The sequence below is a fragment of the Galleria mellonella genome, unplaced genomic scaffold (assembly GCF_026898425.1).
Source record: "Galleria mellonella isolate WM207_F2 unplaced genomic scaffold, CSIRO_AGI_GalMel_v1 utg116, whole genome shotgun sequence".
Lineage (NCBI taxonomy): Eukaryota > Metazoa > Arthropoda > Insecta > Lepidoptera > Pyralidae > Galleria > Galleria mellonella.
In genome coordinates, this window is record NW_026441978.1 from 847,508 (window position 1) to 861,814 (window position 14,307).

A 14,307-nucleotide genomic window follows, 5' to 3' on the forward strand; every position below is an offset into this window, starting at 1 on the left:
CTGAAAGGATATATTTTTTTTCTTGTTTTTACATAACTGTATTTTTTTCTCTGTTCCTTTCTTTTGTTTTTTAATTGTACTTTTTACTTCACTTGAAAGTATTGTCCTATTTCCATTTATCTGCTATTCTAATTTATTAACATTAGAGTTATGGTTGTATATTGTATTATATATATGTATGTATTTATGTATGTATATGTACACTTACTTATATTATATAATTGTGCATTGAAATTTAAATAAATAAATATTATAACAGCTGAGGTTAATCCTGTGAAGACTCCTAACTGGTGAGTTCGGAGGGAAAGGGATTGTTAGTAATAGAGACTTAAAATCCCTTTGCTAACAATATACCCAACCAGGTCGACCTCCTCGCGGTTTCCGCTGGAAACTATCATGGTTAATCCTGATGAATTCATCATGATGGGCTAACTGGCCTGTTTTCATTCTCATCGATCACCCTTCACTGGTGCTCCGCCAGCGTATCCCGTTAGCGTAGGTAGGGTTACCGTACCATTTTCATCCAACAAAAAAAAAACTGGTAAGTTCCCCGTCCAGGGGTTTTCCTACAATATACTTACAGTGTTGGACTCATAGAAATTTTATCACAATCGCTTTGGTAGCTTTGTTTTTAAATCAAAATGGTTTTGTCACAAATGAAAACACATTTTTGTATATATATATTGCAATATGTTATCCTTTCATAGTATCTACAGATATATTTGATGATTGTTTTACTATGATACATTGTAGTAATGGTAACCAACCAATCAGTAGTATGATAGTATCTCGTCACATAATGATTTAGTGTGATTAGTTCAATGATTGATAGTGTTCAGCAAAGCACTAGAGTTGATTAAGTTAACCCCGTCAACTGTCTAATTGTACTACTAAATTATATTGTATTGTATCGTAAAATCTTTATTGTACATAATTTACATTTAATATACCCTATCAGGTCGACCTCCGTGCGGTTCCCTCTAGAAACCATCGTGACTAATTTATCATTGAATTCGTCACAATGGGCTAACTGACCTGCCTTTTCATCTTTACCTATCACCTCTCTCACTGTGTATACCGATAACGCAGGCGGGGTTACCATGCCATTTTCACCCATAAAAAAAATTGCTTACCAAGCATACACGCAAGTCAAAACGGTAGTTAATACATTAAAATTCCAATTATTTCGTATATAATAAAAATATAAACAAATTAATAATTGACCCGACCATGAGACACGTCTGCTACTGTGTCATAGTAGTACAAGTGAAAAATAAATTACCCTATTTCATTTGTTATTAATTTAATTAAGATTGTGTTTCTGTGCCAATATTAATAAAACTTGATTACCTATTAATTAAGTTGAAATGAATTGAGTTTATTTGCATTAAACAGTCTTAAAATTATTAACAAAGGCCTCGTAGTACAAATTTTTGCACCTGTTAAATTGGCTTAAGCAATGTAGGCGTGTGCAAATATTTATAAATTACATAATAATACAGAGAAAAGTAATAATTATGACACAGTTTTATTTTTTCTTTCTTCATTTATCCGTAAACAATAATTTGTATTTTTTTTTAATGGGTAATAATGGAATGGTAACCCCACCCGCGCTATCGGTATACACCGGCGGGGCACCAGTGAAGGATGATAGGTGAGTATGAAGCAGGTCAGTTAGCCCATCGTGACGAATCTTTCGTCGAGATTTCGTGAATTTATCACGATGGGCTAACTGACCTGCTTCATCCTCACCTATCATTCTTCACTGGTGCCCCGCTGGTGTATACCGATAGCGCGGGTGGGGTTACCAATCCATTATTACACATTAAAACCCTTTACCATAATAACCCTTTGTATCAGCCATTTGTTCATTTGTTCACTGCTGAATATAGCCTCTATCATTTACGTACTTTCAACAGCATAGCAGATTACCAGAGGGAAACTTTGTACAAAAGTCGTTTGCTTAGATACCTCTGTCCCATTCGTGTTTCAACCGTGAAGCAGTTGTGTTTGCATGGCTGTGTTTCGGTTTGAAGGGTGAAATATGGCGTGAATTTACAGGGTACAGAGGAATAACACCTGAGTCCTCAGGAATGGCAACGCATGGGGGGTAGGTATCATGGGCGAAACAGTATATACTCTGTTATGCCCATGGTACTGCTCATATCTATAGGCGATAGTTACCACTTTCCATCAGGTGAGTCGTCAGCTTGTTTGCCATTCTAAGTTGTATAAAAAAAGAACCTATCGTCCGCATAACGCGTCTGTATAACGATATTGTAAAAACCAAGCCTGAATTTGATATTCACAACGATAGTCACTCTGTGTTCATGTCTAAATTAAAATGTTGACGTACCTCGCCGTTGCATTATATTTATTTATAATTTAAAATAATTTAATCACAATTTCCATTATTTATATTATATTATTATTCATATTGTTAATATCTTTATTCATTTAATGACATTTAATAATTTAATTCTATTTTAATGTTTATCAAACACAAGGTATGCTGTGGTTGCCTATAAACGTAAGTACAGTTAGATCTAATTTGTCAGTGTATTGTATTGAGGTGTTTAGCTGTGTCTTATATGGGTGATCCTATAAATAAATAAATAAATAAACTGTCCACTGTTGGACATTGGTCTTCCGCATAAGGCAGGTTTTGTCAGTAATGACCACGACTGGCAAGCGGATCGGTAACCGCAGCCGGGCCTTTGGGGAGGTTTTAAAAAAGGCACTGCTGCCCATCCCTAGTTACCGTTAAGTTCCCTTAGTTGCCTTTTACGATAGCTATTGGCAAGGACTTTCTATACTTTACGTTATTGAAATGAAGGCCGGTTACTTGATGTGAATTCAATAAATACAATTATTGTTGTAGGTAGATCACAAATTATATCGCCTCATTGTGCCCCCGACGGTATCGTCCCTCCAAACCGATTGTAGGTTGCCTTTTGACAGAGCTCGGCTTTTGTTCGGAACGCCCGTTGTCTCTACAGATTGTATCTAACATGAAAAATTAATAATTTACAGTGCATTTAATTTTAACTTATTTCAGATAACGAAGACGTTCAAACGTTTGCTAGGAAAATATATTTTATATTTATGTACATATTTATTAAGCGCGAGAATTGTGTAGTAATATTTATATTTTTTTTTCAAACATGCTTGGAAATGTGAGCATTATTTTGATAATCTTCTTCGAGATAAATCAAAATTGCCGTACTGGGCAAAAGTTGTATGAAAATCCATATCTGTCGTGTTTTGCGGACAGATAAATTACTATGTAAACTCATATTTGTCCTGTAATTTAAAAATGGAATGACGTAATTATTATTACTTAAAAAGGAAAATTGTGTTTTTGATTTCTACGCATTGTTTGAGAAAAGTGAGAGACAAGCCTTGGCCACAACTAGGCATTGATGGACTCACGTATGTGTGCCTCGGTTACGCCTCGGCCCACATTTGCACGTTCGTCCATCATTGCCTCAGTTGCTGGCCGCTGCAGTAATGTACTATATATCTATGTTTTGGCCCAATAACAGATATATTAAATATCTGTTATTCAATATGTAATATTGAAATGGAGAATCCGATAGAAATAAATTTAGATATCCGACCTGTATGGGCGAAATCAAAATGAGTGATCATTCTTTCCATCATCTACGTCTAGAGGAACCTAACATCTAGACATCGGTGGAAAGGGATTGTTAGTAATGGGGTGTAATGTCCCCATTGCTAGTATATATTACTCTATTAGGTCAATCTCCAAGCGGTTCTCTCTAGAAACCATTGTGATTAAGTCTTGTTGAATTCGTCACAATGGGCTAACTGACCTGCTTTTATTCTCGCCTATCATTGCTCACTGGTGCCCCGCCAGTATATACCGATAGAGTAGTCGGGGTTATTATTCCATTTTCACCCACAAAAAGAATATCTAGACATCGGAGCGGTACTGATTTTAAACTGTGCCTAGAATTTACCATGGTTCCCGCCGTAGCACCGTTCAGCGACGCAGGCGGTAACCACATACGTTGCGCGTCGTACCTTACCTTGCCGATGATGCGATTTCAATGCTCTTTCATTTTGAAAATATACGTAGATATTATTAAAGACTCTTTCATTTCGTATAAATTTTCATTACAATTCAAAAAGAAGGTGGTGTATTTTTTATGTTTGTTACAACATTAACTTAGTCAGATGTAAACCGATTTGAAAAAAATATTGTTTTATCTAAAAAAATATACTTATTGCTCTGCTACCATAATTTTTTTATCAAAATCGGTCCACTTGTTCAGTGTTTAAATCAAAATAACTTATTTTGTCACAACTAAAATCGTTTTTTTTTTTCGTGAAACACACCCTTTTATAATATTATTTAGAGCGAATTTTATAGAAACGTCACGAAGTACTAATTTACTATTTCACAGCAGAAAAAGGTTTAAACAACAAATTTGTAGCACTGTCAGAAAGAGCGGATAAAATCCATCGATTTATGTTTTTTAAATTATTATAAACATAAACATGATGCCCATTACTTCCCATATGTTATTATAAATAAAATTTATAACACATAAATCGACTATCATTTGTATTGCTAAAAGGAATAATCGGAAATCAACATAAAAATCTTTCGTTTAGTGCAAATTCCAAATAATTCACACTCACTAAAGATACGTGTCTCTATAGATAGACTTCAAGTCAGAAAATTCACGTGTAAAATACGCTTTCGAAGTTCAGAACAGCCGTTGTCAGCTAGTTGCGGTCGTTCTTTAAATCTTGCATCAACTTTTAATAAGTTTAGAACTCCCCCTAAAACGTACCTACAGCTTATCATGGTTTATTATTGAAACGGTCGAGAGGAAGAAAGTTTCTGTGTAATTAACATTTCTAATATTTATCAATGAAGGGAAAGGGATTGTTAGCAATGGAGTTTGACAGCCCCATTGCTAGCAATATGCTCTATAAGGTCGACCTCCACGTGATTCCCTCTGGAAACCGTCGTGAACAATTCTCGAACGATCGAAGTGGTCGACCTAATAGGACATATTGCCAGCAATGGAGCTGTCATAGAATGGTACAAAAGTGTTATGCCTGTGTACCCTGTAATTCCAAATATCCAATAACGATCACAAGAACTTACATAAAGTCCACCGCGGAATTTTGTTCCGAATAAAATATTTTATTGATCAAATTTATGATCTCTGAGCGATGGTAATAGTGTGGGGAGTTGTCGGCGTTTAATCGAGTCGCTCGATTTATTACGTCATTCGAGTAACATGTTACAAGAGCTGACAACAAAATTAAAATGTTAGCTTTTAAAACTTTCACGCTGCATATTTTATGTAAAGTAAAATAAATAAAAAATCCCTTTATTTACTTATCCTTAAAATTACTATTTCAAAATATTGGTATTTGTTTGTTAGTGTTTAATTAGTTATTAATATGTATACGTAAAATGAAAATAATCCTATTTTTAATAATATTATAAATATTAAAGTTTGTAAAGATATTTATATGTCTGTTACTCTGTCACGTTTAAATGGCTGAACGGATGGAAATGATATTTGGCATATTCCTCTTAAAAAGCTGTAACACTGAAGAAATTGCAGGTGTAATTTCTTCAGTGTTTCGGCTGGTCATGGGTGGTGGCGATTACTTACTATCAATAATGATATGGTTACCCCGCCTGTGCTATCAGTATACACTGGCGGGGCACCAGTGAGGGATGATAGGTAAAGATGAAAAGGCAGGTCAGTTAGTCCATCGTGACGAATTCAACGATAAATTAGTTACGATGGTTTCCAAGGGGAACCGCGTGGAGATCGACCTGATAAGGTATATTGATAGCAATGGGGACTAAACACCCATTACTAACGACTTTCCCCCCATTTATTATCAGGTGAGCAACAAGCTCGTTTGCCTCCTGTGTTATAAAAATGGGTAGATTATATCCTAACTTCACATTTATTATTATATCACCCGTCCACTGCTGATAGGCCTTTCCGATAAAGGGAGTTTACCAGTAGTTGCCACGCTTAGCAGGCAGGTTAGCAACTGCAGTTTTTTTTTGATGGGTGAAAATGGTATGGTTACCCCGCCTGCGCTAACGGGATACGCCAGTGAAAGGTGATAGATGAGAATGAAAACAGGCCAGTTAGCCGAATATCGAATTTTTAATTAAAACATTAAACGCTCATAGTATTAAGTTACTAGTTATATCCTGCAACTTCGCCCGCGTGAATCAATACATTAAGTATTTTATGTAGTAAGTTAGTATATAACCTATCCGTGTACTAAATTTCATTCAAATCCTTTCAATAGTTTTTGTGTGAAAGAGTAACAAATATCCAATCATCATCCATCGTTACAAACTATCGCGTTTATTATATTAATAAGATTGTACAATTATATTATATTTATTAAAAGATATTCAAAAAGAGACGCTGCCTAATTTTCTTGTATTTCTGTTTCGTTTTTTTTCTACAGACCATAATCCTACCTGTACAAAGTTTCAAGACCATTAATCAATCGATTAAAAAGCAATTCTTTACTCCTTTAATACAGAGACAACACTAGTGGGCCGCAGCGAGACTATAAATTACCATCTGCATTTTAGCATGGAAATATTTGATGTCCACTTTATGGGCCCCGTTCGTGGTGATACTACGATAACCTCGCTTGGAATTACACAACATTGTTAATTTTATCCATTTCCGTATATATATATTAAAGTAGATCACGATTATTAGGGATGTACAATTAATTATAATTGACTTTTAAAATAAAATTATAGAAATGGATTATTATTACATAACAAGTTATGTTATTATAACATGTTATGGAGTTATAACATGTTATAATATTATAACATGTTATGTTATTATAACATGTTATGTTCATGATATTGTTTAAGGCTATAGGCAACAGTTGCCATTTTCCATCAGGTGGGTCGTTAGCTTGTTTGCAATTCAAAATAGCATAAAAAAAATGCATGTGATCTACGGGTAATTTTTAGGAGATTTCATGAGAAAGATCTTAATTTGCCTATATTTTGCGACCAACTTCAAAAAGGAAGATTTCAATTTGGTTGTATTTTTGTATGTTGTCACTACATAACTCCATCAGTTATAAATCGATTTGGTTTCTTTTTACCTAAATAAATCGTCATAGTCGTAGAATACTGACGGATCTGACAAAGATTACATATATAGATCCGTCAGTATTCTACGACTATGACGAAATATACTCACAGATTGCTTCCGTAGAAATTTTATTAAAATTGAATGAGTTGTTAATTTTTATATCAATGTAACTGATTTTGTTACTAATAACAATAATATTTACTTATTCAGACAACATACGGGCCATTTTGTTAGTTATTTAACCTATGTTAGTAAATGAGCGGTCGTGACACTTGCATTGATAACCTGCCCCACCCAATATTCTAATGAAGTCGTTTAACTAATGTATGTATTTTGTATTGTATGCAATATCCCTGTCATCAATTTTAAGCCAATTTTGACATATTTGAATGAATTAAAATGGATGTAATAGCTAGTTATGAAGTTAATTTGCTCCTCACCATTTTACCAAAAACTAACAACAATAGTTTCAAAGGAGAACCGCATGGAGGTCGACTTGACAAAGTTTATTACTTACTAATAATAAGGAATTACTAATCTCTCTAGTATTTATTTGTATTTACGTTTTCTTCCCTCATTCCCATCCGATTTTGATAATTATTTTTGAAATATAGAGAGAATGTTTATTCTTCGTATAGTTTTAATTAAAACTACTATTTTTATTAAATAAAATTATCAAATATTATACGTACCATCTCTTTATTACATAGCTCACTTATTATTTCATATTGCCAGCCCTGCCACCTATAGAATTTAATGGGCCTTATACAAAATGCAGTCCAGATGGCCAAATTCAGGGCGGCAAAATTTAATTTCTAATCATCTTATAACTTTATGATCCATATTTAACATAAAGCTAATAGAATTTATTTGCATCCTTTTTTTGTGATAATTCTAACTGTAAAACTAAACAACAAACAATCATTGATAATAAAAAAAAATGCAATTTTACTGAAAAATTATTATTAATTAAATTAAAAATTGTATCTTAAAAAAATCGACTTTTATTTTGACAAAACCAGTTATTTTGGTTTAAAAATTAAATCGATATTTAATAAAATTTCTATTGGACAATAGCCATAATAAAATAGCAATCGGAGATTGATGGCTAATATGGAAGGTACTTCTGGTAGTAATAGTGGTGGTTAATCTTCGAGTGTTGGCAGTCACACACATACTAATTGTAGCGGTAATTAAACAAAATAATTCTAATGAAATAACCAATAATTTTATGTTACCCTAGTCACCTCTCAAGACATTCTGAAAATGAAAAAAGTTCTGTATACTAAATAAATAAATAAAAAATAAATAAATAGCTTTAAATAAAAAAAAAACTTAATAATTAACATTCAGAAAGCAATTTCAGCTGAGAAGAACGGGCAAGAAATACAGCTGTTGCTTTTTTTTGTCATACGAGAGTTAAATGTACAACAAAAAAAGAAATGATTGAATAAAATGACTATCACAAACTATGTATTGTTAAAAGAAAGAAAAAAGCTATAACGCTACAATCAATCACAGTATTCTTGAACAGACCAGTCCCTACTAGAAGCACCCGTTCACGAGTATGACGGATGAGCCATCCTTCGTTGTATTTAACCATACCATCGGAAGGATTGGTGGCGGTATGGTGGACCCGGACCACCATACCGCCACCAATTAGGATGTTAGAGTGGGTATGATACATAAATAAACACATATATCTAAATATATGTGGGATTGGTATGAAACGGAACGTATGTTAAAAGTGAATGTTGTATGCATAGATTGGAATACGAGGATTGAAAGAGACTGATGTGGAGTGAAGGGAGGAACGGTTGGAGAGAAAGATGAAGAACGAGTGTGTGTGTGCTCCTACGAATTATTTCTAAGATTTGGTTATTGCAATTTTATAAAGGTTCAATCGCTTGTATAAAGAAGGAATTTTATTTTTGGCTCCTCGGACCTACATATATACACATACATGTACATATATATATATATATATATATATATATATATATATATATATATATATATATATATATATATATATATATATTTGAAACAAATCATATATTAAAATGTTATTTATATAATTAATTCAATAATTTTCAATTACTTTTTAAAAAAAACTTACCATCCATACCTCAACTACTAAATACATGTACTCAGTAAGTAATAAAACTTAACTATTCAAGATAATGTAATATATTTTAGACAAAAAGTATACACGTACTACAATGTATGTCACATATTGGCTTATCTTAACGCGCCAGAGTAATCCGTATGTATGAGGCAGCTTACAGCCATGTACCAGGACTTCAGCAGCGTGGGGGAGCTTTAAACTCGACGATACTTACTGTTTATTAAAATACATCTTTGTACGTGGACCAAGGAATCGCTTTGAAAGTTTATAATAAGACACTGGAGCGTTCCTTCAAAGAGATATTTTTGTTCTTGATATTATTATCTATATAAAATAAACCGTCTTGCTTTACTTATACAACTGTATCGTTACATTTTCTTACTTATTCACTATATTGTATAATGCAAGTATATTCATTAATTCATTCTATCTATCTATCTATCCTATTTAAGAGCTGCGCTCTTGCCGGTGAAGCTCTTGCCACTACCACTCACTACGATTTTCAGCGAGCCTCTTCACCTCTTGATACGACACGACACCAACTCCTCCCTTGATCTGCCTGATGTAACTTGGTCTCCCTCTTCCCCTTCTTCCTTCTTTCTTCATTCATTCATTCATTAGTATTTTATATTAGCTTCTATAAGCAAAATTCGGGCTATGGAGAGGGCTGTGCTCGGAGTCTCCTTGCGTGATAGAATCCGAAACGAGGATATCCGCGAAAGAACCAAAGCAACGATATAGCCCGATGGATAAACAAAGCCAAGTGCCAATGGACTGGTCACATAGCTCGAAAAACCAACAACCAATGGCGAAAGAAATATTCTTTAGTGGCGACCACGTATGGGCAAACGCAGTGTAACGACCCCTCTGCCATTAGATAGAGTGACAACCTCAAATGCATTGCAGGGAGTCAGTAGAGGCAGGTGGCTCAAGACCGTTCCTTATGGTAGTCTAGTCTATGAGGGAGGCTTATTTATTTATTTATTTCTAAATTACTCACCACACTTACAGTCTCCCAAAACGTGTAGTGAGCCATAGGTTTATTTTACAAACTTACAAATTTTGTACAACATTTTAAACTTATGTTCAACTGTGGACGGATAAGTAAATCTTTTCTTATTCTATCTGTTCTCCTTTAACCAAAGGTTGTCTGTAAGAGATTGCCCTAGCGATAAGACAGCCTTTTGTACCTTTATGTGTATATTTCAATCTGTATTTATGTTACTGTATTTCACTTGAGTTATTCACTTGTCATTGTATATTTTTATTTATGGTGCAATAAAGAGTTAAATTAATAAATAATAATAAAATAATAAATCATATAGCAGTTTTTAAATTAGACCCTCAGGAATATATGGCGAAACAGTATACTCTGTTATGTCCATGCTACTGCTCATGTCTATAGGTGACGGTTACCACTTTCCATCAGGTGGGCCGTCAGCTTGTTTGCCATTCTAAGTTGTATAAAAAAAAATCACCAAAGGCTAACTGCAGTTGCCAACCCGCTTGCTAAGTGTGGCAACTACTGTTAAAGTCCCCTGTAATAAGGAGATTTATGTCCAGCAATGGACACCTAACGTCTGTTATAATCATGATGATAATATTTTTGATTAATGAATGATTGAATGAATGAATGAATGAATGAATGAATAATGATTTTTCTATGAACAGACATCGTCTATTTACAATTATTTATTTATTTATTTATTCTTGATTGTACACAAAAAATTACAACATATAATATATATAAAATAAAGATGTACAACAGGCGAGCATAACTCTGTAAGAGTTCTCTTCCAGCAAACCCTGAGTGGAAAGGAGCATTAATTACTAGAGGGCAGTGTGCGTACAATAATAGGAGGAAACATTATAGATGTTTCTATTAAAAAAATAATAAATATGTTGACATATATACAAAGTAACTCATACAATTAAAAACAAAATAAATACATATCTGTATACAATAATACATATACATATGTGTTATATTAACAATTATGTTATATTAATAAAGTAATCGACTGAATTTGACGTTTTTACAAGTAAAGGGCAACTATAAGAGGGCAAAGGGCAAAAATTATACTCATGTTTGAGTCTAAAACTTCACAATTACAGTCATAGCGGATCGAATAAATATCACTATATACACGAACATAGACCTACAATAAACAGAGTAGACCTAACCTATACATTCACAGGGGCCATACAAAATAACAAGAACATTAGAACATGGCCATCTGCGCAAAGTTGAACAGATAAAGGCCACTGGATGGTATAACGATTATTGCGCAGACAATAACCCAGTGGATATAATTAAAACTTAACGGCGCGCTCCCGTATCGCTCTATTTGTGTGCAAATTATTGTACACTAGGGTTGTCAACCGATTTAATTTGAATTTAAACCTTTGTTAACGCATGTGTTTACAATACAATGGATCACATACAAATTGGATAGTACATGAATTACTTAAATCTTTGCTTGATTTTACACAACTATAATATTTATGTTTACAAATTGTAGATCATTACTTATATTTTTTGATAAAAGAAATTTATTCCTATTTAGAATAAAATTTTAGAAAAATTGAATTAATAATTAATTAATATCAAAAATAAACAGTATCTAATAGATATAGATTGATTCTTCTTTTTTTGAGTTTCACTCCAAAAAAATTTACATAACACGTTGTTCATTTTACAAAGCATCCTCCCCCTCCCCCTCCCTCCCCCTCCCTAATTAAATTACGTAATATTTGAACTTGGCCTAAAGATACAAAATTGAAATAAAAAGAACTTAATTATTGTATTAACTGAAAGCACAACCCTAACCGTCTTTTAACCGAGCACTAAACAACTCGTCCACGTTTTATCTATTGAAGCCATGATTTTTTATTAGCAAAATTACAATACATAGAAATATTTCTGATAATACAGTGAAACAAACTCGATTCGTTTCCATATTTTATGTCCATCGTATACAATGTGCGGATTGTGCTCAGAGGGATTATTCAATATGATGCCTGCGGCCATTTTCTACTATCGTACAACTCGCCATCGACAGGGAGTTCACCCTCATACTCTACAGCCTAAATTGTCGCGTACAACGCGGTTTCAGAGATGTTTTCTCCCACGAACAATCAGGTTGTGAAATGAGCTCCCTGCCGAGGTTTTCCCAAGAGACTACAGCATGAGGTCTTCAAAAGGGGGGTAAAGAGGTAACCGCTTACCATCAAGTGGGCCGTATGCTTGTTTGCCACCTCAATGGTATAAAAAAATGGTAACTGTATAAATCAACCCACCAGCACAATCAGAGCACCAGTGAAGGGTGATAGGTGAGAATGAAAACAGGCCAGTTAGCTCATCATGATGAATTCATCAGGAATTAACCATGATAGTTTCCAGGGAGAACCGCGAGGAGGTCAATCTGGTTGGGTATATTGCTAGCAATGGGATTCTCAGTCTCCATTACTAACAATCCCTTTCCTCCCTGATTAGTTTATAGTGGAAACTGCACTGATTTATGTTATGGCTGTGTATACTATTTATATATATTTTTAGGTATTGTAAAATAAATTAAAATAAAATAAAAAATAAAATTGTACACATAGACAACCCTATCCGTGGATCGCATGAATCCGCCACAGTCTCGCAATGTATCCAAGCAGTACAATCTATAATAGAGTTGTTAATATGCCAACACTATCGGTATTAGGGTTGAGACACGTGTACACAGTTTTATTGTAAAGTTTGACGGGCCGTAGCCACTTCAAAATAGTTCGGGAATCCGTCATTTGGAAGTAATTAGCCATCGATACGGAGCCAAAACTAATCGGCCCAAGGGATTTTGTTGTTTATGTTGTCGTAGCAGAGTGTGGCATGGGTTTCATTGGCATGGCGTTTATTGGGTGAGATTTAATGAAATTTAAAATTTAACAACGCCTTAAACTTGTATCTTTTTAGTATTTTTTTCTTCGTAAGAGACAATACGGGTCGTGTATTCTTTCTGTGGGATTTTTATAACGCGAATTTTTATTTTGAATGTATAAGTGTAAATTATTTTCGCGCGCTTTTTTCTTTCTTTAGTACGTATAGATTTTTTTTTTATAGATGATAATGGAATGGTAAATCCGTTTGTGCTAACGGTGCATACTGACGGAGCACCAGTGAGGGATGATAGATAGATAGATAGATAATTTATTTACATTACTTACAGCACACAAATTACAATACAAACATACACATAATACACAGTAAAAGAGACAAAAGAATGAAAATAAAAAAGCAACAAAAAAAAACAAAAAGCAAAATATTTAAAACAACATAGGTGATAGGTGAGAATGAAAAGACAGGTCAGTTCGCCCTATCGTAATGATTACATATGGAATTCAACACGGTGGTTTCCTGGGGGAACCACGTGGAGGTTGGCCTGACAGGGTATATTGGTAGCAAAACGACTGGTAGTCGACATTGCTAACAATTTCTTTACCGACCTCCCTTATTTAAAAATAAAAAAAAAATAAAGCCCGTATTACGTAACCGTATCTACCGGTCTCAAATACATCTTTAACACTGATATTTATTTCAGGGTTCATCAAAGAAAAATATCTTCTATTAACCAATTCAATTTTTTTTTATTTAATTTTTTTTTTCTTATAAAAACATTTAAGGCATACTTGAAGCCGATGTTTGTATGTATCAATTTCAATGTAAGTAGTCAATTTGGTCCCCTTTTAATACGACACCACTGGGATATTTTAAAGTAGTCTCTCGACCTACATTTCGGCCACCGAGCAGCTGTATTTGTGGACGTATTTTATTTTTTATACAATTTAGAATGGCAAACAAGCTGACGGTCCACCTGATGGAAAGTGGTAACCGTCGCCTATACACATGAGCAGTACCACGGACATAACAGACTGTTTCGCCCATGATACCCCCATGCGTTGCCGCATTGTCCTGAGGACTCAGGTGTTATTCCTCTGTATCCAGTAAATTCACGCCATATCCCACCCTTCAAACCGAAACACAGCCAT